The sequence below is a fragment of the Melozone crissalis genome, unplaced genomic scaffold (genome assembly GCF_028551555.1).
Source record: "Melozone crissalis strain CALT ecotype California unplaced genomic scaffold, PUWL_Pcris_2 ptg000013l_1, whole genome shotgun sequence".
NCBI lineage: Eukaryota > Metazoa > Chordata > Aves > Passeriformes > Passerellidae > Melozone > Melozone crissalis.
The window spans coordinates 43,260,308-43,286,081 of record NW_026535791.1 but is presented as its reverse complement, the minus strand read 5'-3'; the positions used below and the strand labels follow the sequence as shown (position 1 = coordinate 43,286,081).

Below are 25,774 nucleotides of genomic sequence, written 5' to 3'. Positions count from 1 at the left end.
TAATATTTGAAGCTTGTCACCTATCTGGGTACATTAGTTAGTCCTTCTCCTGCCAGTACCAAATCTGTTGAATTTCTTAGTTGTAATTTGCCAGCTGCATTAAGAAGTACTTCAAAGAAGCCCTTGGTTTGTTTTCTTTTTCTTTTAAAGGATTTTTTCAGTCTGTATAAATGGGAATCTGTTAAATTGTAGACTTTGCACATAAAAATACATTTACGGAGTAAATGCACCCTTCAGCGTACTTAGCTATCGTTGTGGCACGCACAAATAGGCTGTCTTAGATGTGATGTTTTCTTGTGTTATTAACCTCTGCCATTGAATCTCTCTCAGTTGTTTCTCAGTAGATTACAGCGTAGCATAGGAAATAGAAAACTGTATAAAATATATTGATTGACATAGAAAAACAGGCGTACTTATCCTTCAAAACTTAGTTGACTTATGTTTGGAAAGGAGAAGCCTAAAGATTATTTTTGTCTGAAAATTTCATCAGAGATCTCATTCTTCTATTAGAAACATAAGAAATTTGTAATAATACATTATAACATCAGTTCTATAGTGTTCCCATCCCATAGGATTTTCATGAAGATGGATCCATATTAATGTGGGGTTTTTTATACATTATTTTTGATATGGGGCATAATTTTAAAATGCAGTGGTTGAAGCAATGACAGAACTGAACAAATAGTGAAAAATTGGTTATTTTCTTCTGTCTCACTTCAACCCTTTTTCACCTATGGAAGGGCTTAAGAAATGTACCTCAAAACTTAATTTTCCATTTTTAAGATGGAAAGAAATATAAGGAAATAAAAAGGATGGTCTGGACTGATTATACAATATTTCACTTCAATGGTACATTTAGTTCTAGATTAAACAAAATCCAAGAATACCAGGTTCTTGGTACAGTAGATGTCCCCCTATTTCCATTGCATTGAATAGAAAAAGTGTCCAGTTTTTAGAAGAGCAGTTATCTTCTCTTTTCCTCTCTTGTGATGTTGTTAATGGGAACACGAACTTCTGCTGAGTGATTGTACCACGTAAAGAGCTCTTCATTCCACATCCCTCCTGACATCAGGGCTTCTTAACTGAACTGTCCCGTAACACTTAGAATAATGGTGATAATGCTTTAAAAATACTCCCAGAAAGTAAATAATGCCAACTTCATAGCTCTGGTGGCTATTTTGGCATCTACTTCACTAATCTTGTGCTTCTCCCTGATATGCATCTTCCTGGGGCTGGGCTGCCTACCTGTCTCTGCTCTCCAGCAGGAACAAACAGAAAGTGGAACAGATTTCTCCTCTCTCCTCTCCTCTCCTTGTCTCAGGGATGCTCCTCTATCAACACTCCACAAAGAGCAAATATTCCTGAAAAGAAATTTAGTGGGAATGGGATCTCTCACAGCTTCACCCAGAACTGCCCTTCTCAGCCTAGTAATTTACTAATTTTTTGGATTTGGATGTGGAGTTCCACTTTCAGTGTCAAAAAAGACTTCAAGACTGTCCTATTTCAGGACGGGCCTAAGTTCACTTCAAGATTCTATCCTGTGTGACACTGAGTGTTGCTACTTTGTGATGTTTCAGACTGATGTAAAGATATGGCACACCAAGAGAAAGTAGGAATCTTACTTTTCAAAGTACAGTGATTGATTTAGTAATGCCCATCCACCACAAATGCTTAAGTAGCACTTGTAGCTGGGATGTCCAGACTCTTCACTCTCATTCCTTTCCAGGTGAATGTAGGGAGCTGGTGAAATTGCCCCAGACAGAGGTACTTATTTAACTTAGATGTACTATTCAGCCAGAAGCACTGCATAGCTTCTTTATGATCTGAGTTAGATTTGACTTGTAGATATTTATAACAGTTAAAAAAAAAAAATACAAACCCAAAACTTAATGGAGAACAGTATGTGCCTAGATCATGGTAGAATTCACATTGATTTAAATAGTTAATAAACCATTACTTTATAATTTTTTACTAAGTGAAAATTCAGTCTTTGTACTTTTACTTTTTTTTTCTCTGTACTTATAACTTAGTTACAAGAATTGTAAAGGGTGTGTGTGTAGGGGCAGGTAGAACTGAGAGAGATGGCTTACAAAATCATGGAAACCCATTATTTTAAAAACAGGGTCTACCAAGCCTAGAATATATTAAAGAGAAATGAAGTTAACTGGTTATCCTTCAAAACTGCTGTTGTGGAATAAAAAATTAATGATAGAGGGACACTGTTTGCACATAAAGGCCTTTATAAATAGATCAGAGATGCAGGAAGGAAACTATAATAGCTCAAGGAAAAAAAACTACAATGATTTTTGCTGTTTTGCTTAGCAAGTGAAAGCACAGCCTTGGTAAATTTGTCTGTGAATCCTTACACATTTTGAAAGAGATTTTAGCTTCCAAATTAGGCATTCAGTTATTTTTGAGTGATACAACAAGATTTAGACAAAGCAAAGTAAAACAATGAAACACAGGGAAGATGTGCCATGAATAAGGTTTGTAGCAAATAAAACTGATGTAAATTCTTCTGTGAACTGTATGTAGTGATGTGTAACCCATCTGGCACCCATGAGATTGGTTACCTCTATGCTTTGATCTCCACAGCAGTGGAGACTCCAAGTAGGAGGATTTCAGAGTATGGAGGTGTGTTCTGCATGGAGCTCAGCATGGCTCTGGAGCCTTCCTCTCCATCGGATTAGTATATATGGAATTTTAAAATTGTCCCAAGTACAGTTTCTTTTAAAAGAACTAGAGGGAAAAAATCTCAACTTTTTAGGATGACATGAAATAAAATACTAAACACTTGTTATGTTCATACTCATGTACATGTTGCTTAGGAATCAGGAGAAGGATGCATATACAAGTAGGACAAATTGCACCCCACACTGTGCAACACAATTTTTCAAAGTGTGTTTTGCTTTTTTGTTTTTCTCAAATAAGTGCTGCCTTGTTGCACAGTGCCAGAAGCCATTTGAGAGGAACGGGCAGAACTTAGCAGGATTTGACCCAAGGGAGGAGAGATTGCAGAGCTGCTTTCAGTGCAAAGCTTTGTATCGCAATGAGAAGAAAACTCAGTGATGTTAAATGTTCCCAACCAGAGAAATGGAAACTATTTCATGTCAGTTAAGACACTGGCTTTACAAACAGTGCATAAAAGGCAGGTGGTCTCACAGTACTTATGGTGAGAAATAAAAAGATCCAATTTTGAAAGAGCTTTTTTTTTTTTTTTAAACTGTATCCACCCGTGAGAGTAATAATGAGACCTCCTGTGCTAGATCTTTTGAAATTGGTTTCAGAAGCAGGTGGTAATTTAAAGAGAATAAAGCTGCCAAAATGTTCTGATTCTTTGGCTGCTGATTATTATCTGATTCAGAGTCCCCTGAAGTCTCGGGCAGTCATAAGGACTTCTGCTATTCCTCTATGCTTCTTTAGAAGTAATGCTGTTGTCAAGATATGAAATGCACAGAAATATTCATGTCACACAAAGCTGCTGATGGGACTGTACATGAGTGAGTGACTTTTAGTTTGAGCCTGTAAGGATTTGTGCATGCTTTAAAACTTTGAACCATAGTGATGAGAGTGCTGCCAGTGACTGAGCTGTGTTTTATTTGAAGTTGAACATTATGTCATACTGAATATTACCTAGATAAGAGATGAACCCATTCTTGTTTTGCAGTGTTGAATTGCCCTTGAGGTCAAAGAAGATGTGAGGAAGTGGGCTTAATTTTTCCATGCCTTTTACTGAAAATGGGTGGTCCAGCAGATTGAGCTTGTATCCCACTTTTATGATCCACAATCAGCGCTCCCAGATAGTTTAGACCCAAGACTTTTGAATAACCTTGTGCTAATTGAAAGGACACTATTGGGTTTACTTTTTGTGACTTCGGTTATTTATTGTTTTCTGGAGTCTGTTTAGTACAGCTCATTTCTGCACATTTGCAAGGAAAACACTAATGAATTGAGGAAATTGTAAAAAGCAAAAGAAAGGGATGCAGTTGCACTGTCACATTAGCAAACAGCATGGCTTTCAACAGGCACCGAGGGAGGGAGCATTTGCTAATGTTAGGATAATTTTTAAGACAGCATGTAATTTTACAATTGACAATTCGAGGTGAAACAGTGAACACAAATAAGTCTGGTTCAGAAAACAAAACTACAATGACCTAGTGGGGTTTCAGGGCCTCTTGACAAAAACAACTGTGACAGGACTTGTCAGCTCTGGGAAGAAACCAATTCAAAAATGACTTCTTGAGCATTTTAGCAAAGAGGAGAAACTGTTGGAAACACATCTGTATTCCAAAAATGTTAAAAGGCTTTCCAATTTCCAGCAATGACAAATTAAGCTGTGAAGGAGTATCTTCTGTCTTTAATGACCCCATTTAGAATTAATTGTGACTGGACTGTCTTGTTCTGCAGTATGGCCCTGACTACAGCACTAAGTAAAGACAGCAAGAAAAAAGTCTGCTTTTTATCTTGCCATCAGTTTTTCTGATGTTTTCCTTCCCTGTTTTTTATAGCAATGGGGTGTGTGTTTCAATTCGGCTATCTATTTTGCTAGCAGCAGCTTTTTTTTATGAATGTGATACGATGTCAGGCATTTCACACTGAATGTGCTTTGCATATGCTATGCCCTCGAATTGAGGCTCCTAGCCTTCCCCTAAGAAATAGGGGAACCTCATGTTCTGAAATGCTCTTTTCAGGAAACTTGAAAGGCTTTTAATTTTGCATGGACTCTTTCCTCCCCCCTTTCTCTTATTTCTTTTTTCATAGCCGTCAATGCCACAGTGCTCCAATGAGTATTTCTAAAAATAAAAACTGCAAATTACAGGCCTTGGTTTACCACAGTGTTTCAAACTGTTATTAACAAACACTCTGTAAAAGCCACTGTTTTGTGAGCTGGGGGGTAGCTTAAGTCCACAGAACTGTATTGTTATTTCTCAGTGCTCCCAGTCACCATATATTTAGATATTTTAACTACTTTTTTAAAATTTTTTTTTAAATACTTACTTGCTGCTTGAAAACACTGGGACTTGTTTCCAGCAATGAATTAGCATCCTCTCTATCTTTTCAATGATTTTCCAAAGAATATATGAGTTAGAGGATAAATAACCCCCAGGACATACATGCTCTTGTTAGAACCTGAGCAAAATTTCAGCAACACGTGCCTGCTGAGGTTTAGTGCTCAGCTTCACACACAGAGGGGCATAGCAGCAGTGCATTCCTCCCCTTGCCTCACCCTGTAAATCCAGTCCTCTTTTTTAGGGAAGCTGGTGAACTAGCCAAGAGCTGGGACTGTGCTTGGAGGGGTTTCAGAGCCATCCTTGGGATTTGAGTTTCAGTTCAAGTATCCCAAGACTTTAACACCTGTGTCCATACCCTGTTTTATATACATCTCACACACACCTAGAGGTCTTGATGCTTTCACATCTCATCTGCCATCAGCTGGGAAGGACTACCAGAGCATTTTTAGGAGGGCAGATAGTTAAATACTGCTGACATACTGCTGGTAGTGACCAGCAAAAGTGGACATGACATTGAAACTCCTGCCTTGAAAATTGTTCTGCTCTACCTACTGTAATCCCGTGGCCTACGTGCCTAAGCCCTCTTTCAGTATTTGATTTGTGTGTTGTCTTTTTAATCTGAAACTTGTCTTTCTTTTCAAAATTTGCACTTCTGCAGCTGTGGTCATTGTGTTGATGCCATGACCCTTATAGGTGCCTCACTACCTCTTTTTAGTTTGTTTTTCAAATAAATGGCTTTTTAAATGTTGGAGGTTTTTTCAGGAGAAACTTTGGATCTGTGAGTTCTCAACATATATGCTTGTGTATTTATAATTATATGAGATATTTTGTGTTTTGGTAAGATCCAGGTGTATAGACTAGTCCTTCTTCTAAGCTTTTCCGTAGACAGTGCTCAGTCTGCTGATGGAACTCGTCCTGCATTTTGGTAAATGTGGGTGTCTAACACAAGGCAGTTCAATCCACTATCTGGCCTGGTTGCTTCAAGTATTTTGGTGTCAAAGTCCCTTTGTAGATCTAGAAATAATTCTTAATTAGACAGAGACTCTAGAAAATAAAATGTAAACTGGGATTGATTTGGAGAAAACAAGTGGAATGCAGTCTTTTTTAAAGTGAGCTTTTATTGGTTCACAAATTTATTATGTTATTAATAGGGGTTTTTTCTTATTCTTATGAGTCCTTACTAGTTAGAAAAATGGGAAGTGTTTGATAAAATGTTGCAATATAGCAAACATTAGACAATCTATTTCCCTTAAGAGCTTTTCAAGTAGCCTTATTCCAAGAAGGTACTGTAAAATATGCCTTCTATCAATGTGTTATTCTATAATTCCTAGAATAAATTTCTTTAGATATAGAACCTAATGATGAAAATTAGAGAGCACAAGCTTCCACTCTTATTCTTTCTTGAATTGTGCCAGTAATTTTCTTGCAATACAGAAAAAATGGCTTTTCTTTGGAATGTCCACATTAGTAGTCAGTGGTGGTGTTAGCTATGTAACACTTAAATCAAATTTCAAAATTTGACTAAAGAACATGTTGATTTTTTCAATGAGACATATTATGAATACTATATTCTGATGGTAATTTTTTTTCTGATTTGTGTAGCAGTAGATTCATATCTACCAACACATATACACACACTTCTCTGTAGATACTAAGTAGTGACATAGGGTTGTACTAAAATAATAGAATTGATACAAGTAGAAAAATTTTCTATTGTCATTAATGAAACTCATTATTACATAAAATATATAAATTTAATTAGAATATATATATAATATTAATATTCTAAATTAATCTCTTAATTATTAAATGAAAGTAATAGTGATTCAATTAGCTATGTATCACTTGGTGAATATCTAAAGCAAACAGATAATTCCTAAGTCTGTGATTTGAATACCCAAATGTTTAAGTTATAATGGATATTAGAGTACAGGGTGCAATTTAGTTTGAATGAGTATCTCTTACCATCATATTTTTATTCCATTGAATCGACAAACTGACTACTTACTTCCCTTTAGCATGAGTGAGCCTTGGCAGATCATAGTAAAACTACCAGTATGAAACAATTAGCAAAACTGAAAGGCTACACAGTAATAGCAAAGATAACTTGATCACAATTCTGATTAGACTAAAAAAGATATCTGAATGTTGACGACAGGCTTTACATTAATTTGAGAATGCAACAAAAGTAATTGTATCTATCTAATGTGTTAAAAATCCCTTAGCCTCGAAACCTAAAATTTAAAATTAGATAACTACAATAATCTCAGTATGGTAGTAGAAAAAGAAGAAATTATGAACCTTGACATACTTATTTGAGTGGTTTGCTGTAGAAAATGCAATTTACTAAACCTCAGAAAGTGTGCTTAACATATTTTGCAATTAGGAAGGCATCACCAAAATCACAAGTAGTATTCTTTAAATTCTCTCTATATTATGTGTAAATATTATTTTTACAGCTCTAAATATTAAGCATATATATAAAAACAAACAAGACAGAGTTGTATAAAACTCAGGTGAGGAGATATTGTAGCCCAATATCTGAAATTGCCTGAAAAATAATGCAGCATATTTGACTTTAACATTTTTATTTAATGAATGTTTGCTCTTATGATTTTTGCATTAAATTCTTGAACTATTTGACTCCAGTGCAGAAGGAGTCCTTTCAGCCGGGCATCCTGAAGCATGTTGAAATCAGTTTCTGGCTGCTTAGCACAGTATCCAAAGGAGAATGGATTTCAGCAGAGCTTCCTGATGAGGTTAGACAACACCAGCAGAAAATAAAAGCTTCCAAAAGCTGGGCCCCTGGTGCTGAAATTAAGGATGAGATTTCTCTTCCTTCTCATAGTGGGGCATCCATCTATGTGTGAGAAGGATTCTTTGTCACCCTTGGCAGAATAGACATTGAGAATAGACATGTGATCTGTGTGTTTTCTCCTTTTCTTTTTTTTTTTTTTTCTGCTTTTGGCTTTATTTCTATGCTTCAGCTGTCACAACTATACCTGTAAATGTTTCCATATTTGAAGCATCAGTTTACACTTCTCGTGATGCATGCTTGAATTACAGAGATTCATTCTTGTTAGATTTTTACACTGCAAAGTTTGAAAATGAAGTAGCATTTTCATAGTGGGAAGAGGAGAGATTGGGAAAGACCTGTGTTCTTGCACATTACTGACTAATCATATTTAGTATTTGAAATACCACCAAAGAGGAAATAATATTTCTCTTTATTTGATTTTGTTAGATTATTATGATATGTGCTGTTCTGATCTCCCTTGTGTTTTCCTACATTCTGTTGCTGGTTTTTACCATTGATAGAGAAATTAATAGTAATTTTCAAGTTGTGTGAGTTCCTCTCTCTTACATACCTGGTCTTCTAAAAGAATTATGGCAGCTCTGGATATAAAAGCAGAGATTTGACATTTTCTCACAAAGTGCATTGGATATCAGACATGATGCGCTAGACCTGGTTGTGATTTCAAAACCCTTTTTGTCTTTCCCATGGAAGAAAAGAGTGCAATATGTACTCACCTTGAGCATGCACTCACATAAATGGAAATAAAAATCACGCCAAAAGTTTCAGTGTTTACGTGTAGAATTGTGTGATTACTACTGGATCAAAATTGTTAATGAATATTTTCCAGGAAATGTGTGTTCTTCAGTTTATCTGCAGTATTGTGCAGTCATGGTCATAGCAGATCTTAAATTTCATTCTGATTATACTTTTCTGGCAGGGTATCTTGTCTCAATAATTTGAGAAGGTGGGAATGTCTTATTCATTTGTAGCTTCCTCAAGTGCCTGTGGAGGAGCAATGCACTCTGTGCCACACTGAAATCAACTCAGTTCTCTTCCTACCTTTCTCTATCCTGCTGTAATTTGTCTCTTTAGACAGCAAGTGAGCCAGGCACTTCTGTAGACAAAAACCTGAAAAAGCCATCTGATCACCTTTGAATGCAATGGGATTCTTTTTCCCAATGGCTTAGGGAAAGTTCTAGAAGTGTAACTGGATGTACTCTTGCACATGAATACATGCTTTATTATATTTTAATTACATGCAAATTTTCCCCATTGATTTATGTATTGATGTGCAAAATTGTCTGGGGTGGGAATTTCTGAAAATATAGATGAATTCCTTTGTTGTTCAGTGATGTCCTTTTTCTGAACAGCCTTTTTTTTGCTGGAAAGCTCTTACTGTAAAGTACCTAGAAAAAAAGAAATCACGTTAGGCTGAAATGAAAGCTCGCGATAGTCTTTGCACAGTATCTCCTACTGCTGTTGTACCAGAGAATGTAAATATATAAGCAGTTTTCAAAGCTCACAGATTTAATTTTCTAGAACTGATAGCTTTAAAAGCTTAGTTTATATCAGTCCACTTTTAACCAAGGCTGCTTACCTGGTTATGGAAAATAATTTATCAGTGACTTCCCTCAAGGAGAACAATGTTGCAGTGGCAGTGCTTTCTTTTTGTCTTTTTTTTTTCTCCAGTGAATCTATGCCTGACCTTTAAAAATTCTAGTTATGTGAGGAGAATCTCTCCAATAATATTTACAGTGCAATGCATCCTTATGCATTTTATTGCTTATGTGGCAGGAGAGAAATATCTAGCATTCTTATTTTAGTTTTATACTTCATTCTAAACCAATCTTACCTAGATACCACTGATAATATCATCAGATGTTCTGTCCCCTCTACTGACTTTCAATTGTTGCTTTTTTCTGAAGAGTGTCAGAAAAATCCAGTTTCTGAGTGGAAATTAGAGCAAGGCAAGGAGTTAGTTCATTTTTAGTTTTCTTTGCAGTTGCCTCAAGCTTTGAGATCTCAGTTGACAGGATCACACAATGGGGCCGGTGCACCTTCACAGTCCTGATCCCCAGGTTATCTTTAAGAAGAGACCTGGGCCCACAGATACATTCCTACTTGATTTTCCAGACTTTCTGGAGTTGTCCTTTTTTCATCTTGTCTGATTTATACTCAGGACATAGCTGCAGGTTACATTTGGAGGCCAGGTCCATATAGTGAGTGGTTCTTTAATGGTTTTTAAGCTGCCCAAGGATGACAAAGGTCATATACCTCCTTCTCAACATCCCATATCTGTGTGCATGGGGACAGGTTTTAGAATCTTGAAAAGTATTTATGTTTCTCAGAACTTTTTCCCCATTAATTTTGCCTTCATATTGAGACTGGTCAGCCTACTGGGGTAATGGAAGTCTTGCTGCTGGTGAGGAATGTTTAAGGCAGAAATAGGTGGTGGAAGTCTGTCAGGAAGTAAATTTTGAAGTGTTTCCTACTACAGTCTTTTAGAACCAAGATAGGTTTAGACAAAGTTCAAGACAAGCAATATTCCTGTAGTAGTATATTCCTATGAAAGCATTTTTACTTATATTTATCTGGATAAAAGAAGAAAATGAGAAATTGAGTAACAAGGCACTTAAATGAGAATGTTGATGTTATGTTATCTCAGAGTAGCTGCACTTGATTCATGGCTTTTCAGATCTGTATGTAGATATTTTCTTTTTTTTAATCAGAAATCCAAAAGTATTGATGTTAGTACAATGACCCCAATCCCACAAATGTTGTCTGTATGCTTTTAAAATAGATAGAATTTTAATATCTCCATTTAAGTCTCTTGAAATACTCATGACAAATTAAAAACAAGCAGAAGCAGGCTAAAGTCTGAGTTGCCAGGAAGAAAAGCTTTTGGGATAATATCTTGACTATTTTGACTGAGTAGAGACCAAAGTTCATTTGAGAGGCAGAGGCTGTCATTGACATGTCATCCATAGAGACCCCTTATACAGCTTTTATGAGCCAGAGCAGCACTTGTGAATAAAGGAGACACACTGTGGCTACTGCTTCTAGGAGTAGTTTTATTTTTGAGATGAATGGCTGACACAAAATGCTTCTCCACAAGTGAACTGAGATCACTGGGGACCCCTTTTGGAGATCAGGACCTTGTGCAGAGTAGACAGGGTGGGTATTCTTCCTGAGCAAATTAATGGACATTGCAGATACTTCCTGTGACTGCAGTCCATAATTTAATGCTCCAACTTGGTTTCACAGGAAGTTATATATAAATTTATAGGTCTGCATATGCTCACACTCTGCATATATAAACAACATAGATGCTCTTTCTCCTTGCTTTTCCCTTTCCCTTTTTTTTTTACTTTTAAGTTTTTCCCCTTGTTTTATAGAAGTGGTGCTTTCAGGATCTCTATAAACGGCTTTGGAAGTAGTAATGGCAATTATATTTCTGCTATGATATAATTTACTCATTTTATCCACTACATCTGCTGAGGGATTTATGCTAGGATTTTGTTTGCAGAATCCAAATACTTCATAGTCTTTAATAAACATTGTTTTATTCAGTGTTCCATAATGAGTATTTTTTTATCTCTTGAAAATTACAAAAGCAGGTAGATTTGAGCTATGTTAGTCAATCGTAATTACAAACAAAATAAAACAGGTCTCTTCTTCTTTTATAATTAAGCATTTAATTAAATGCCTTTTTAAAAGCATTTGCACATTTAAAAAAACCAATATATATTACTTACAAAATGTATGCTTAGGTTTCGACCAGTTCAGCTAACATTTAGATGAGTAAAAATAAGCACATCAGTTATACCTACAGCAATTAGGGTGTTATTTGTCCAGGTAGTGGCAGCAAAATTTGAAGACTTCCTTTTGATGCAGCTGAGTCTTGTGTTTGTGCTAGAACAAGTTTTCTGAAAGTCCTGCAATATTTAGATACTCAAGGGGTCTGGCTTTTCTGCTGTTTACTTTTTATCTTTCTTTTGTTTCAAGCTGCAAAAGTGCTCCTTTAATATTTTGGCAATTAACACAAATGAGAGTGGTGTAAGTACCTCAAGCAGGTCTTTTCAGTCTTGACTTCTTTTAAGACTGAAGCATCTTTAATAATTCAAATTGTGGAGTGCTTGTACAGCTTGGTATGAATCTGGCAATTCTGTTGAGACTGAAGTGTTTAGAAACTTTGTCAATTACTTTTTAAAAATTCTCGAGTGCAGGAGGGGGGCTCCTCTTTTTCCCATCTGTAAACACAAATTATGTCCCTAGCCTAAAGAACAGCTGCATGCATAACTTCCAGCTCCCTTTTCTGTCAGCCACTCTGATCATCCTGGGCATGTCATCAGCCTTTATCTAATGGCTGAATTTCCTTTTAATTTTTTTTTGTAAGCAATAAAGGTTCAAATCATAAGATTCTTTTGCCAGATCTTCAATACCTGCTGTGTTGTGCAGCCTGGAAAAGGTAAATCTGAGGCTGTGGAAAGAGTATCTCCACACATTCCTTGATTTCTCTCACATACTGTTCCTGAGGGAAATGAGGTAAATTAGCTTTTTTTTACAGATTCAAAGCAAGTATTTCCCAGGCTGCCTAGGGCTGGGGGTAACACTGCACATTTCCTTGTAGGTTGTGTGGTATGAATAGATTGATGTCTACAAGCCTTCTGCCAAGTGACTGCTAACCTTATGCTCCCTAACTGTGGGAATGTTTTTGGTATTGCAGTCTAATAACAATTTCCAAAGACAAAACAGCATTGATTTATATTGCCTTTATATGCTCTTTTGCCTAAGAACATGTGTTCATTCTTACACAACTGAATTGACACACCACAAGTAAGCACTAAATTAATTTCTCACTTGCAATATTGACCAAACTATTAGTTTCTGTTTAATATGGATGTCTGCTACCTGTTCCTAATAATAAAAAGTTCCCAAACTCAAAATATTTGCCTGCAGCTGATTTCTTGTCCAATTTCTTACCTTTATGATATGGATATTGAACCTATTCTGCCTAAAACTTATTTTTTTCTACATAGATAAGCAGTTCTGTAGCAGTTTAAAATCTTTTATACCAGAAAAACTGTCCCTGGTATCAAAATACTCTTTTCTTTTTCCTGTTGCTTTAGCTTCTGATCAAGAATAAAACATTTAAAAAAGCCCCAAAGTGTGCTGTGTTATAGCACTTTATATTATATTACAGATGCCAGAGAAGAATATTTGCTTCAAATGCTTCATTAACATAGAAATCTTCACTGGTTTGCCTTTTACATAATTTCATTATATTTTCTATAGTAGTAATTTCATTTAAGTTTTGTTCCAACAAGTGTCAGCTGCAGGCAGATTTTTAGGGTCTGTCTGTTCAAATCGACGTAAGAAAAGTAAGAGCAACAAAGTATTTCTGTCTTCGTGGTTAGTCAGCAAGGTAAAGCTACTTAGCTTTCACACCTCTACACAAATTCTGTGTCAGAAATAAGTAGATTGAGCATCCCTGAGGTTAGTTTACTCTTTGGTTGGGGAGGGAACAGCATATGCTACTTCAGTTCCTTAGCATGCCTTGTATAAACCCTTCCTACCTACTCTTATAAATGTAAATTTTATGCTATTATTCTCTGCTTCTGCCACAATTCTTCTATTTGGAATGTGAAATAAGTTCCTACAGACTGTACTCGTAGCTAAATCTAGGTAGAAATTAGCTGGGAGCAAATCCCAGGAAGTATACAAATAAATAGGAAGGAATAGAAAATGACTATTCCTTTTCTGACTTTATGTTTTAGTAATATTCAAGTGCTACAAATAGAACTATAGTCATCATATAGTTTCATTGTAGCTGTGATTGTTAATATGTGGTGCTCTTTTAATCATTGCAGTCTTTTTTTTTTCAAAGAATAGTGAGAAAAATCTCAGAATGATGTCAAATCTAACAGCATTTGGAGGAAGCAGAGAAGATACACATTGTTTCTCAAAGATACTAACTGATAGTAAGAGAATGCAAAGCTATCCTTAAAATGTAAATATATAGCTTCTCTCAGAAATGCTGCAATGAAAAAAATGACATTATTTAAAGAGCATGAATGTCAAAACCAAATAGAGCTTTTCTTTAGGGGAAATATAGTGGATCTGCTCTGTAAACTACAACAGAGCTGAGAGATTTATCAGCACTATGGGCACTTGCTGTCCAACTTAAAGAGATTGATGAATTTACAGAGCACACCAGAGTTACAGTACAAAAATATTTGGAAAAACAATGCATGTGCATTGTCTAAGAGATAGGTAACATTGGGAACTATTAGTTACAGTGATAAAACTAGAAGAAACAAATATTTGTATTTCAGTACTTATTGTATTACCAGTATGTAACACCTGTATCTTACAGGAACAGAGGATCCTGATTCAGACACTCCGTGAACCATGGGAATGGTGCAGTCTAACTTTCAGCCATGTTTTTGGACCTTTTGCTGCCTTTAAGATCTAGAAATAAAACAACACACTGTCACCCTGGTTTTTTAAGATTTTCTAAGCCTTCTGATGTTGACATTCTTGTAGTGAACTTTCTCACACACTTTCTGTAAATAACTCATTGTTTTGCAGTCCTTTATGGAAGAGGAGAGAGTTGATGGACTGTTGGTTTGACCAGTGTCATTGGAGAGGTGTCACTGTCACCCTCCAATCCGCTGTCACTTTTGGAAAACTATAAATATTGAAGTCACAAAATAAACTTCCCTTTTTTCCCTCACCTTGAGAACAGTGGTGTGTGCTTGTGTTCTTTCGTGTCCTATAGTGACAACACACTTTCAAGATAATATTATGAATATGGTGAATATATTCGGTCTTTCTGCCTATCAGGGGAAGAAAAGTACTGGAGTTAGCTAGGAACTGTATAACTATACAACAATAGTCTACAGAACAACAAAAATATGAAGGAAATATGAAAGCAAAAAATAATTTTGGCATCACTTCCATACTGTAAAAACTTTACTCTTTTTGTCTAGAAACAGTATTGGCAACAAAGCAGATTGTGCATATTTTCCCCTCTCTTTTCCTTGCTGATAAATTTTACTTTCTCATTGATTCCTTTCTCCATTTTCCCCCACATATTTTTTTAGAAGAAAGGGGGATGATGTCTTGTGACATCCATAATATCTTGAAGTTTTCCAGATGATATTTGTCCACTTCCCATAGCAGATGGATAGATGACCTCCTTTTAAATTTATTTAAGGACAAAACCTTTTTTTTGCTGAGATAAAATTCTGTTCTCAACATATTGACAAAAATATGACCCTAGAGGGAAATATTTACCACTGTTAAATGCTGCAAGGGAAGACCATCTTATTAGGCAAAGGTTGTTCCACTTTCCTCTTGTTAAATTGGCAGAAGGTTAAATCTCTGTAAGTAAAGAATGACCTTCAAGAAAACCATGTCTGTATATCAAATGCTTGACAATCAATTGGCTACTGCCATGATGTAGGTTACCTTGAATATAGCAGAAAATGCAACCCTGAAGTTTGCTGCCCTATTCCCTAAAGGATAAAAGAGTAAATAGCTGAAAAGGTTAAAAATAGAGCAAAGGGAAATGGCTTATTTGGAATGTGGAATTGACCAAGCCAATTACCACAGTCTGGAATCAAGAGAAAGCAAAACTTAGAGGTTATTCTAGTTGTTTGTTAAAAAAACCCAACAATCTGAATGCCTGATTAACTTCAGTATCTAGAACTTTCAGGACATATTTTGATGTTGAGACATATGTCATGTCTCAAAATGTGAAGCATATTTGTACCTCTCCAAGAAAATATTTAGAGGGAAAATGAAATGTCCTCCTCAGAAAAAAAACCATTCCAAAACCAACCAACCAAAAACCAACATCAATTTCCCATGATAATTTTAAGAGTATGAAAACATTTGGATAAATCTATGCCCAAATTCAGAGTGTTTCCTTGTCTAATCCTGTATTTTCCCTCTCTTTAATAACACTATATGCATCCTAGCCAGTTGTGAGTCTGATTCCTTCTCAAAGGTCACAAGTGTAGATGTCAAGTTCTGAAAAAGGAATCTATACTCTCTGAATGTTCAAAGGAGGAAAAAAACCCCAGATGCTTCTAGAGTGTAAATGGCTTTAAGAACTCGTTTTTCCCAAGGGTAGCCTAGGGTGAGTAGTTGACATGTGGACTTTGGAAATATCTAAGTTGAATAAGACAAATAGTACCTGAGAAATTCACCTTCAGAAAGCCTTTTCTGTTCTTAGTCTTGCTTCTGCTTTAAATCTTCCACTCACTGATGGCATTTCAGTGTTTTCTTTCTTTTGTAACTTTCCTTAGCTTTGGTTTCTTTGTCCTTTCCGACTCACCCTCCCCTCAGTTTTCTCTAGTCACCTGGCTGTTCTCAGGAAGCAGAAGTGGCCTTTTCTTCATGTTCTCCTCCTTTAGCTGGAAGATACCCACCTAAATTATTATTTCTGCAAGCATCTGGCCCATTGGCAGCCATAGGAGGAGAGTAGCATCTGGTTGCTAAAGTGGCATCACAGATCTGGCATGGTATATGGTGTTGGAATCTATGCAGCATCTACCTTTGCATGCTCTATTTTGAATTCTCTTTACCAACAAACCATGTGCTATTTTGATATTTACCTGTCCCATGTAGGAAAGTATATGGCTAAACCAGAGGCCAATTCAGACCTTCTGGTGCAGTATATTCAAGGGGCATTACCTCACAGTAGGATCTGATGCATGGAAATGTCTTTCAAAGGACTGGATGTACGTGGCAATGGATGTACCTGGATGCTTGGCAATGTGTCTTCTTGAGACATTAATTTGTCTGGGACAATATTTTGTCCTGCTTGTGCTATGGGTTTATCTGAAGGAAATTTTTAACTGTTCTCAGTGTGATTTCTCACTGATCATGGCTTTTTGCTGTCATCTGTGATTAACTGCTGCTTTGACTGCAAGTGTGCTCTAAACTGCAGTCACAAATATCTGCCTTCATCACTGAGAGCAGGAAGAAGGGAGTTGTTCAAAGAGATTTCCAGAGGGCAGCTAATAGCTTATGGGCCACTGGTGAGTAAGCAAATGTATTGTTCCAGGATTAAATTCTTTGCTGAGGGGAATTTCTAGATTGCCTTTTAAAGGTTTCCCTTCAAGGTTTTCAAGAGCACAAGGTTTTTCCACTCTGAACCTAAATCAGCAAACTGCTTAGCATTGTCAGAGATGGAGGAGACCTCCTGAGTTCTATCTAAACATATCCCTGCACTGCAGAGGAATTTTTAACAGGGCCTCTCCTGTTGTGTAGTTTACCTTTTTGCCCAACAGTCTTATGGATTATATATTTTGTCACTGTTACATGGAAATTATGAAGTTACTTTTTCTGTATTACAATGTCATAAATTGCATCTTACTTTTGTAAAAGTTGTTGGGAGTGAAGGGAATGCCTACTTTGGAGATTATTGGTCATTCTTCTGGAAGTGGATAATTGTATTCTAAGAGACATTTTTTCTTTCCCCCAAAAATTGGCTAGCTATGATTTGGGTGGCTTCAGCAATTCAAGATGATTGCTGGACAGATATGGTAACATGGTGGAGCCTGCCATTCAGCGTAGGTGTATGCCAACGCTTCAATTAAAATTTTTTCTTCCCTTTTGTTAGCAAATCTTTGATATGGCAACATCTATACCAGCAAACACTTTTGCTGCCTTGCTTCACCAACTTTTTTTCTATTTCTTTTATTAAATATCTAGTTACAAATTGCATGTACTTTTGTAACATTATAAAATTATCAACTCTTCACTTCTTACTTTGAATTAATTGTGAATTGCAATGGAGCCTATTTGTGTATACAGGATGTTTTGCAAAGTAACAAAATGGATTGTATTTCACTGTCAACATTTCTACAGTGCCTTTTGAGTCACACACAAATGTTGTTGCTTTAAATATACTTTTTATATTTGTTTCTTTTTCTAAGATTCTTAGCGCTATTACCTCTGGGACTCTGAGACTACTTTTCAATTTGCCTTAGTGCCCCATTTGAGATGTTCAAATTGATATTCACTCTGTAGGTATTGACACCAAGGAAATACATGAAAATTAGTGCTTCAGCATCTTCTGCTTCAGCATCAACTGACATACTGCAGCATGAATATATATTTGCACTTCATTTTGTATTCTTCATTTTCCTTTCCAGTTTTAGCAATGTGGACTTTTATCTGATTATGTCATGAAGAGTTTGCTTAATTGGTGACCTGTTGGTACTTTAGGCTTTGGAAGTACTTGGATGCTCAACTTCTGTTCATCGGAGTACACAAACAAAATACTGCTGATAAGCATAGTTTAAGGGGAAATACCTCAGAATGTTTATAATATTTTTTATTTTAAATAGTTGTACATGACTATATATTGCCATAGACGTGTAGTAAGTATTTCAGATGACAATTTGTTACAAGTACTAGACAGGGTTTTAAAATGAGTAGTGCAGACTTTATTCTCAGTTAGCCTTGTGATCATTGTATGCTTGGATGCGAGATTATGTAAAAGACAGAGATTTTAGATTAGGCTCCTCATGGACATGGCTTTTATCTTCTGAGTTCCTAGAAAAGATTTAAGAAAGCAGACAATACATGCATTTTTTAAAGATCTGCATTCCTTTAATAAATGACATAATATCTTAGTAGGAGTCTGAGCTTTCTTAGTGTATTGAAGTGACACTAATATAGATTATCAGGCTTTTCAGCTAATTGGGTTATGATAAATCACCATGCCTTTAATATAATAGTAGCAATTTGATTGTACAATAAATTTTAAATGTAAATCACCTACTGCTAATGTTTTGAAACTGTGTTCCATCAGAAGCTTTGCTGAATTACAGCTATCAACCAATTCATAATTGCTAATGAAGGTTAAATTAAGGTTTAGGTAAGCATGTTCCAAATAATTCTGCCCATGCTGACAGCTCTGCATTTTGTAGCTATATCACTCAATGGCTTAGAAAATATCCTGTGAAGGTGAGGGAAATAGTTGGGTACTGGTAAAGATCTGGAATCTGGCTAGCACAGCTTGACACCACTCTCTCGCTTCCAATTTATGAGATACCAGCAAACCATTGCTGTAAGTTCTGTACATTGCAAATGTGGTGTAAATAGCTTCTTGATCAGACTTTGGAAAGGTTCTGTGAATAAGGAGTGTCTTAATGGCAAGTATGGGACTTACATAAGAAGAATACTTACAGGTGTTTTTTTGCTATGCTAAAAGCCTTTCTTTAGCCTGTTCTCATTTTTTAAACTAATGTTTGGAAGCTGCCGTTGGCTCCCTGATCTACTTTTGTATTCTGATTACTGCATGTGTTGTACTTGTTGTCTTGATTGGACACTCAATCAAACAGCCATGTTCACATTTATAGATTAAAAGGAGAGGAGATCATCCAGCTGGCCTCAGGTATCACAGTGATTCTTCCAGCACTTAATTTAAGGAATTAATGCAGAACCTACTAATTCCAGCTTACAAGATATACCTACCACTGGGAATCGGAAAACAGATTTCTTCTCTTCATTGCTACGTTCTCAAACCATCTCACCCTAAATACTTGCGGTATATAAAGCCACACTTTAACCCCCAGGAACAGAGATGGAGTTGGTTTGCAGAGTAGATCCTCATAAAATTTTTACATGTAACATTAAAAAGTGCATAAAATATTAGTGCCTGGGGTACTGTAACTTTGCATCATTTTGCTGTAATTCCATCTGTATATACTTATTTTTACAGCAACTGGCTGTGAGGAAACATTCAGAGACATCTGCAGTGCTGAAAGCACAGTGATAGCCCAGGAGACTATCCCTCAAAATACAAAATGTTTTCCCATAAATATTAATCCCTTGATAGTCAAGATTGCAAAACTATTTCCAGTTCAACAGCAGCTTTTTTTGAAATTTATTTTTTCTTGTAGCAGAAAAAAATAATAATAAAAAAGGCAGGAAAATATTGCTTGTCTGCGTGTCATAGAATGGTTTGGGTTGGAAAGGAATTTAAAGATATTTTAGTTCCAACTCACATGCCATTGGCAGGGACTCATTCAATTATACTAGGCTGATCAGAGATCCATCGAATCTAGCTTTGTACCCTTCCAGTGATGGGTCATCAACAAACCTGTTCCACCACCCTCACAGTAAAGAATTTCTTCCTAATATTGATCTTCCTCATTTGATCTAAATTTACACTCTTTCAGTTTGAAGCCAATCCCCCTTGTACTGTCACTAGATGCTGTTGTAAATTTTCTCTCTCCATCTTTCTTGTGGGCTGTTTTCAGGTACTGAAGGCCACAGTTAGGTCACCCTAAGCCTTCTCTTTTCCAGTCTGAACAATTCTAATTCTCTCAGCCTTTCCTCATAGCAGAGGTGCTCCATTTTCTGATCACTTTGGTGCCTCTCATCTGGAGTTGCTCCAACAGGCCTGGGTCCTTCCTGTGCTGGGACCCCAGAGCTGATGCAGCCCTGCAGGTAGGGTGTCACCAGAGCAGAGCAGAGGGACAGAATCCCCTCCCTCACCCTGCTGCCCACGCTGCTTTGGTTGCGGCCCAGGACACGTTTGGCTCTCTGGGCTGTGAGTGCCCATGGTGGGGTCATGTCCAGCCTCTCATCCACCAGCACCCCGAGTCTTTCTCAGATTGCCTGCTTTTGATCTGTTCATCCCCTTGTCTGTGTTGATATTGGTGGTTGCCCTGACATAAGTGTAGGACCCTGCACTTGGAGTTTTTAAATCTCGACTTTCCCAGAGACCCACTCCTTGAGCTTGTTCAGGTCCCTCTGGATGACACCCTGTCCTTCAGGATGGAGTATGGGATAGAGTATGACAGCTGCACTTTGCCCAGACAAAACAAGGGAGGAGAGAAATAAAGGGGAAAAAAAAAGAAAGAGAACAAATAATATCATCAGTCCTTAGATCCTGTGATGGTTCTGACAAAGAAAGAGTAAGAGATGAAAAATAGAAGACAGGGGAGGGGCACTGATGCACTTCCTTCCATAGTTAACCTGGTGCCCACTTCTTATGCAAAGCAGATATTTTGGCACATGCACAGCCAGCCCCTTTTGAAACCTCCAGGAGGTGAGTGGGAGGGCGGGACTCAACCTGGACGTGCTGAGCACAGGTCTCCAGGTGGAACCAGAAGCTGACTCAGAACAGCACTGCCCCACCTCTGCAGGACCCTCTCTTCCAACCACAGCTTTTCTGTCACAACAGTCACAATGTCTGAGGCAAAAACATGCTTGTGCCTGCTCCTCCACAGTCCCATAGTATTATGTTCCCTGCACACTCAGGTTCTTCCAGTGGTTGTAAATATCGTTTTTACTTACAGTGAGAGACACTTTGCTCCCCCAGTCCCTGTCTGGCTGTCCATCCACTCAAGAGGTGGGAAGAGAGTTTTCATTGAAGACCAGGCAAAACCTTTTTTGATCTCATCCTTCTTCTCCTCTCCTCTCATCCTTCCTCTCCTCCTGTTGTTACCAGTTCACCAGTATTGTTTGCAGGGATGGGGGGGTGTACACTTTCTTTGACCTTCCTTTTCTGGTCTTACATTGATTTTGATTATGCTTTAATTCTATGACATTTGGAATAACATTTAAAAATATGGTTTTTTACTTTTCTGAACGGCACATAATGGCTTTATGGTTACTAATAGCAAAGCTATAATTTAGTAATTTCCTTTCCTTCCTATGTTATTTAAATATTTTCATTTCCTTCACATTACAAAAGATGAAATAAAATTTTATTTTACTGGATAAATAAATAAGAATTTACTATTTATTTTCACTCACTAAGACAGTCAATATTAAACTTAGTTTTCAAATTGATAGTTATAGCTGTCTGATTTTTGCATATTAATGCAATCGGTTCACTGTCCCAGAAAGTTTTTGGAACAAAATGATGTACATACTGGGAACTTGAGAGTTTTCTCTTATGCTTTTCATTTTGTGAATAAAAGCTAAATTGCTACCCATATAAATTTCTGTCTAGCTGACATAAGTCAGAACAAAATATTAACTACTCTCAAACTTTTTTGAGTGATTTGAAGTGGCTTTTTCATCATCTATGTGGGTCCAGTATATAGAACAAGCTGAGATGAATGACATATTTATAGTGCAGATTTCTCAAATACCATCAAAACCCTTCTTGATTGGCTTTGGAGGAGAATTTAGGCCCACAAGCAACAAGTCATTTAAAATGCTGTACTTGGAAAGCCTGTGCTCTTCTCCTTTGAAAGGCCTTGCTAATTCTGACTTGTTTTCATGGTTTTTAGTGTATATCCTCAAGTCTTAAATGTCACCTGTCTTTACATGCTTGGCACACTGAATAACTTCAAATAGTAATGCCCAATCTTCTGCTCCCCAACAAGAGATTCATTATTTCATCTTTTGAGTAAGTAAGTTCTCTATGTTAGCGTTTAGCTTTTTATTTTATATATGTGTGTATTTAAGGTCATAGAACCATGGAGTAATTTAGGTTGGAAGGGAACTCCAGCAATCATTTAGTCCAACCCTCTGCTCAAAGGTAAGTCAGATCAAGTTGCTCAGGGCCATGTCCATCAGGTCGTCAGCACCTCCACAGATTGTGAATCTACGACCTCTCTGGCCCCTTTTCCAGTATTTGACCACAAAGTTCATTTTTCCTTTTTTTCCTTTTTTTTCCCCTTTCCTTTTTCTCTAATCATAATTCATAATTGTCCATGTTCCAGTTTCAGTCCTTTGCCTCTTATCCTCTTGCTTTGCAGCATCAGGATGAATCTGGTTCTGCCTTCTTATCAGGCAATAGTAAAAATCTTGGCTTCAGCCTTGTCCTAAGGGTGAAGAGACCCAGCTGTCTCAGCCTCTCCCTTTATCTCATGTGCTACTGCATCTGAACGTCTTGGGGTCTTCTGCTGGATTTTCTCCAGTGTTCCGATACCTTTCCTTCAGTGGGAAGCCCCAAGGGGAACACAGTTATTCAAATGGAACCCCAAAAGAGTTTAATAGAGGGGAAGAAATGCACCCTTAACTCCTTCTAGCTGTAATCATACTAATACTCTTCCATTTTTCTGTCTGCTTATGTAGCTAACTAGCTGTAGCAGCTTTGGGCAATTCTGCAGTTCTACTCACACTAGCAGAACAGCAAAAGACCAGCTATTTACCAGAAACAAAGTGCTGAATCCAATTTTATTTTCTGTGTGTGAGTAGCCTACAGTTAGGCACCGTTTTCTTAATGAAGTTGTTGATTATGTTGAATTTTTCAGTATAGGCATTTACATGAGCCTTTTCAACCTACAGACTACTCTCAAACTTTATGAGACTGCTCTTGATTTGTAATTCGCACTGGGATTGCTCAGCTAAGCCATATAGTTTTAGTTTGTTTTTTAACTGGATGACTCCTAAACATAATAAGAACTTCTAAGTTAGCAATATGAATAATTTTTCTTGAATACTGATGTGAATTTTTGCATAAACCTTCACAGACACTTAATGCTTTCCCTGATCTTTTGTGCGCATCTGAGCCCTCCTGGGAAACTGACTGCTGGTTGTAAATGGCTGAGCAGCACTTCTGTGCTTTCTCAAGGGCTGGATGCAGCCAGGGTGGAACTGGAGTGATGATTCTATGGTGATAGAGCAGCTGGTTTGTCATCCCACCTGGAAGAGCTGGCCCACAGGCAGTGTGGATGGTGAGGATGCTGCCATGGCTTCTTGTAAAATCTCTTCTGTGTCATCCTGAAGAGTGCTGAGGATGATCTTTTTAGTATTCCATTATTGCCTTACTTCTAAGTGGGAGTCTTTCTTCCCATTCAGCCTTCAGATCCCTAAGGCTCTCCTCAGTCTAGATAATGTGTAATTTGGGTTATAGTGTACCTAATTATTATGCAGTTCTTTTCATCATTTTATGAATCTTCCTATGCAGCCTCAGTGAACATACACTATTTAAAACAGAGGATTATTTTTTATTCTTTGAAAATGGAAGTATCCCATCTGTGAAGAGTATGATTGATAATTCATATGCATCATGTGAATATTCCCTCATATACTTGCATTCTCTACCTCCAAATATTTCTTGTAAATTATAAAACCATATAAAATAGAATATATCTATTATGATGGGCTCTTGATTGCCATTTTAGCTTGCTCTTCAGCTGTAGCTGTGGGAAAAAAGGAAAAAGCTGCATGGAAATGTCTTTTATGCACATAGAAATGAAAAGTGAAAAGTGTCTACTTTCGAACAACATAATTAAATTTACAAATATGGGTGGGTGTATCCTGAAAATGAAAAAAACATTAAAATCATTCTTCTCAGCTGCAGGTTATTTAACCATAAGAGATGAAATGTTTATACCAAGTTACAGTCTGTACTGACTTAAAAGATGACTTGTTAAAGCTCTCTCCAAGGTGTTTTTTTTAAAAATTAATTTCTGTAAGTTGAATTTCTGGCATATTTTAGAATTGGGGCTGATTGTAACTGAAAAAATAAAACTTATTCCAAGTTAACATTACTAGCAATGTTGGTGAGCTCTGCTTATTTGAAGCGTAGCTTTTATTCTTTCTTACTTATATGTGTGGTGTATTGATTAAAGTAGAAGCATCTCCTAGTATCCAGCCATGTCCAGCCATGTGGCCTAATCTACTTCATAAACCAGAAAAGCTCAAACTTAAAATCTGTGAAATGTTTTTCTCCTGTAAGTCCTGCTGGTACTGTGGTTCATAACCTTCTCTGGTGAGCAAGATTGTGGACACAGAAGCATTTTCAGTTGCACAATAAAAGGATTTATTAAACACGCATTCAAGCCTGAGGATTGTGGACAATTCTTAAATCAGAGAATTACAGAATAGTTGGGGCTGGAAGGGACCTTTAAAGGTCATCTAGTCCAACCCATTTGCAGTGATCAGGGGCATTTTTAACAAGACCAGGTTGCTCAGAGACCCCTCTAATCTGATTTTAAATGTTTCCAGGGATGGGGCATCCGTGATCTCTCTGGGAAACCTGTTACAGTGTTTCAGCACCCTTGTGGTAAAAATCTTCTTCCTTATCCATATCTAAATCAACCCTTGTCCTGTCGCAACCAGGCCCTGCTTGAATGCAATCATGTGACTGCCTGGGGCTGCAGCTGTACAATGAGTTATCCAAGACATCTCATAACTGCTGGAATATTTGCAAGGAGATATCACTGCTTTTATGTATATAATAGATGTAGTCCTTTTGTTAGTGGAATAATACCCCAAGTAGTGGTTTCAGTTCTTGCTATTTAACTTATCTCATACATTTAGAGATTAAACTATATACTCAAAAATTGGACTAGATCTTGTAGCCTCGATGCTTTTGAAAGCATGGTATTTAACTTTTTATCTGTTCTTCAGCAGTGTCCACTACTGTCTGACTCTCTGAACATGTATAATTTAGCTTTCCATGAATTGGAAATTTTGTTGAAATTATCACTGTTGCCTGACTGCTTTTTATGTTACTGTCCCTACCTAAGAAAAATGATGTTTTAAGTCTTTTTGGACTGAATATACAGGACAGACAGGTGTCTTTTACTTCTGCCAACTTTCCTTCTGCCATAAATGAGGCAGGATAGCTGAAGCCTCCTCTCTCCTTTACAGAGAAGCTGCACCCTAGAACACCTGATGAGACTGGATGAAAGGCTGTCTTGACAGACTTTGTTACAGCAGGAACAACTTCCATTTTTAGACATAAAATAAAATGTTGCTGATCAACCTCCCCACATATTTTATTAGTCTAAGTCGCTTGACTGCCACCTAACCTTGATCTCAGTCAAGAACCAACAATGTGCTCTTTGTCTTCCAGAAGTTCAGAGCTGCCTGTGCATCAAAGTCCTTAAACCATCCAGTCCAACTAAGTCACCCTTTTCAAGATCTTGAAGCTCAATTATGTCTTTCTACTAATGTTAAATTGCATTACTAACATGTATAGATCCCCAGCTGCTTGGTAGGATGAACTCCAGTGAGTACAGAGGTAAAC

At 37.0% G+C, this 25,774-nt stretch overlaps 1 protein-coding gene across 1 annotated transcript in view; it reads left to right on the top strand.

Annotated features, from left to right (window-relative positions):
* GABRG3 (gamma-aminobutyric acid type A receptor subunit gamma3) overlaps positions 1-25,774 on the top strand; it is a 291,318-nt gene that overhangs the window by 83,287 nt on the left and 182,257 nt on the right. The window lies entirely within an intron of this gene.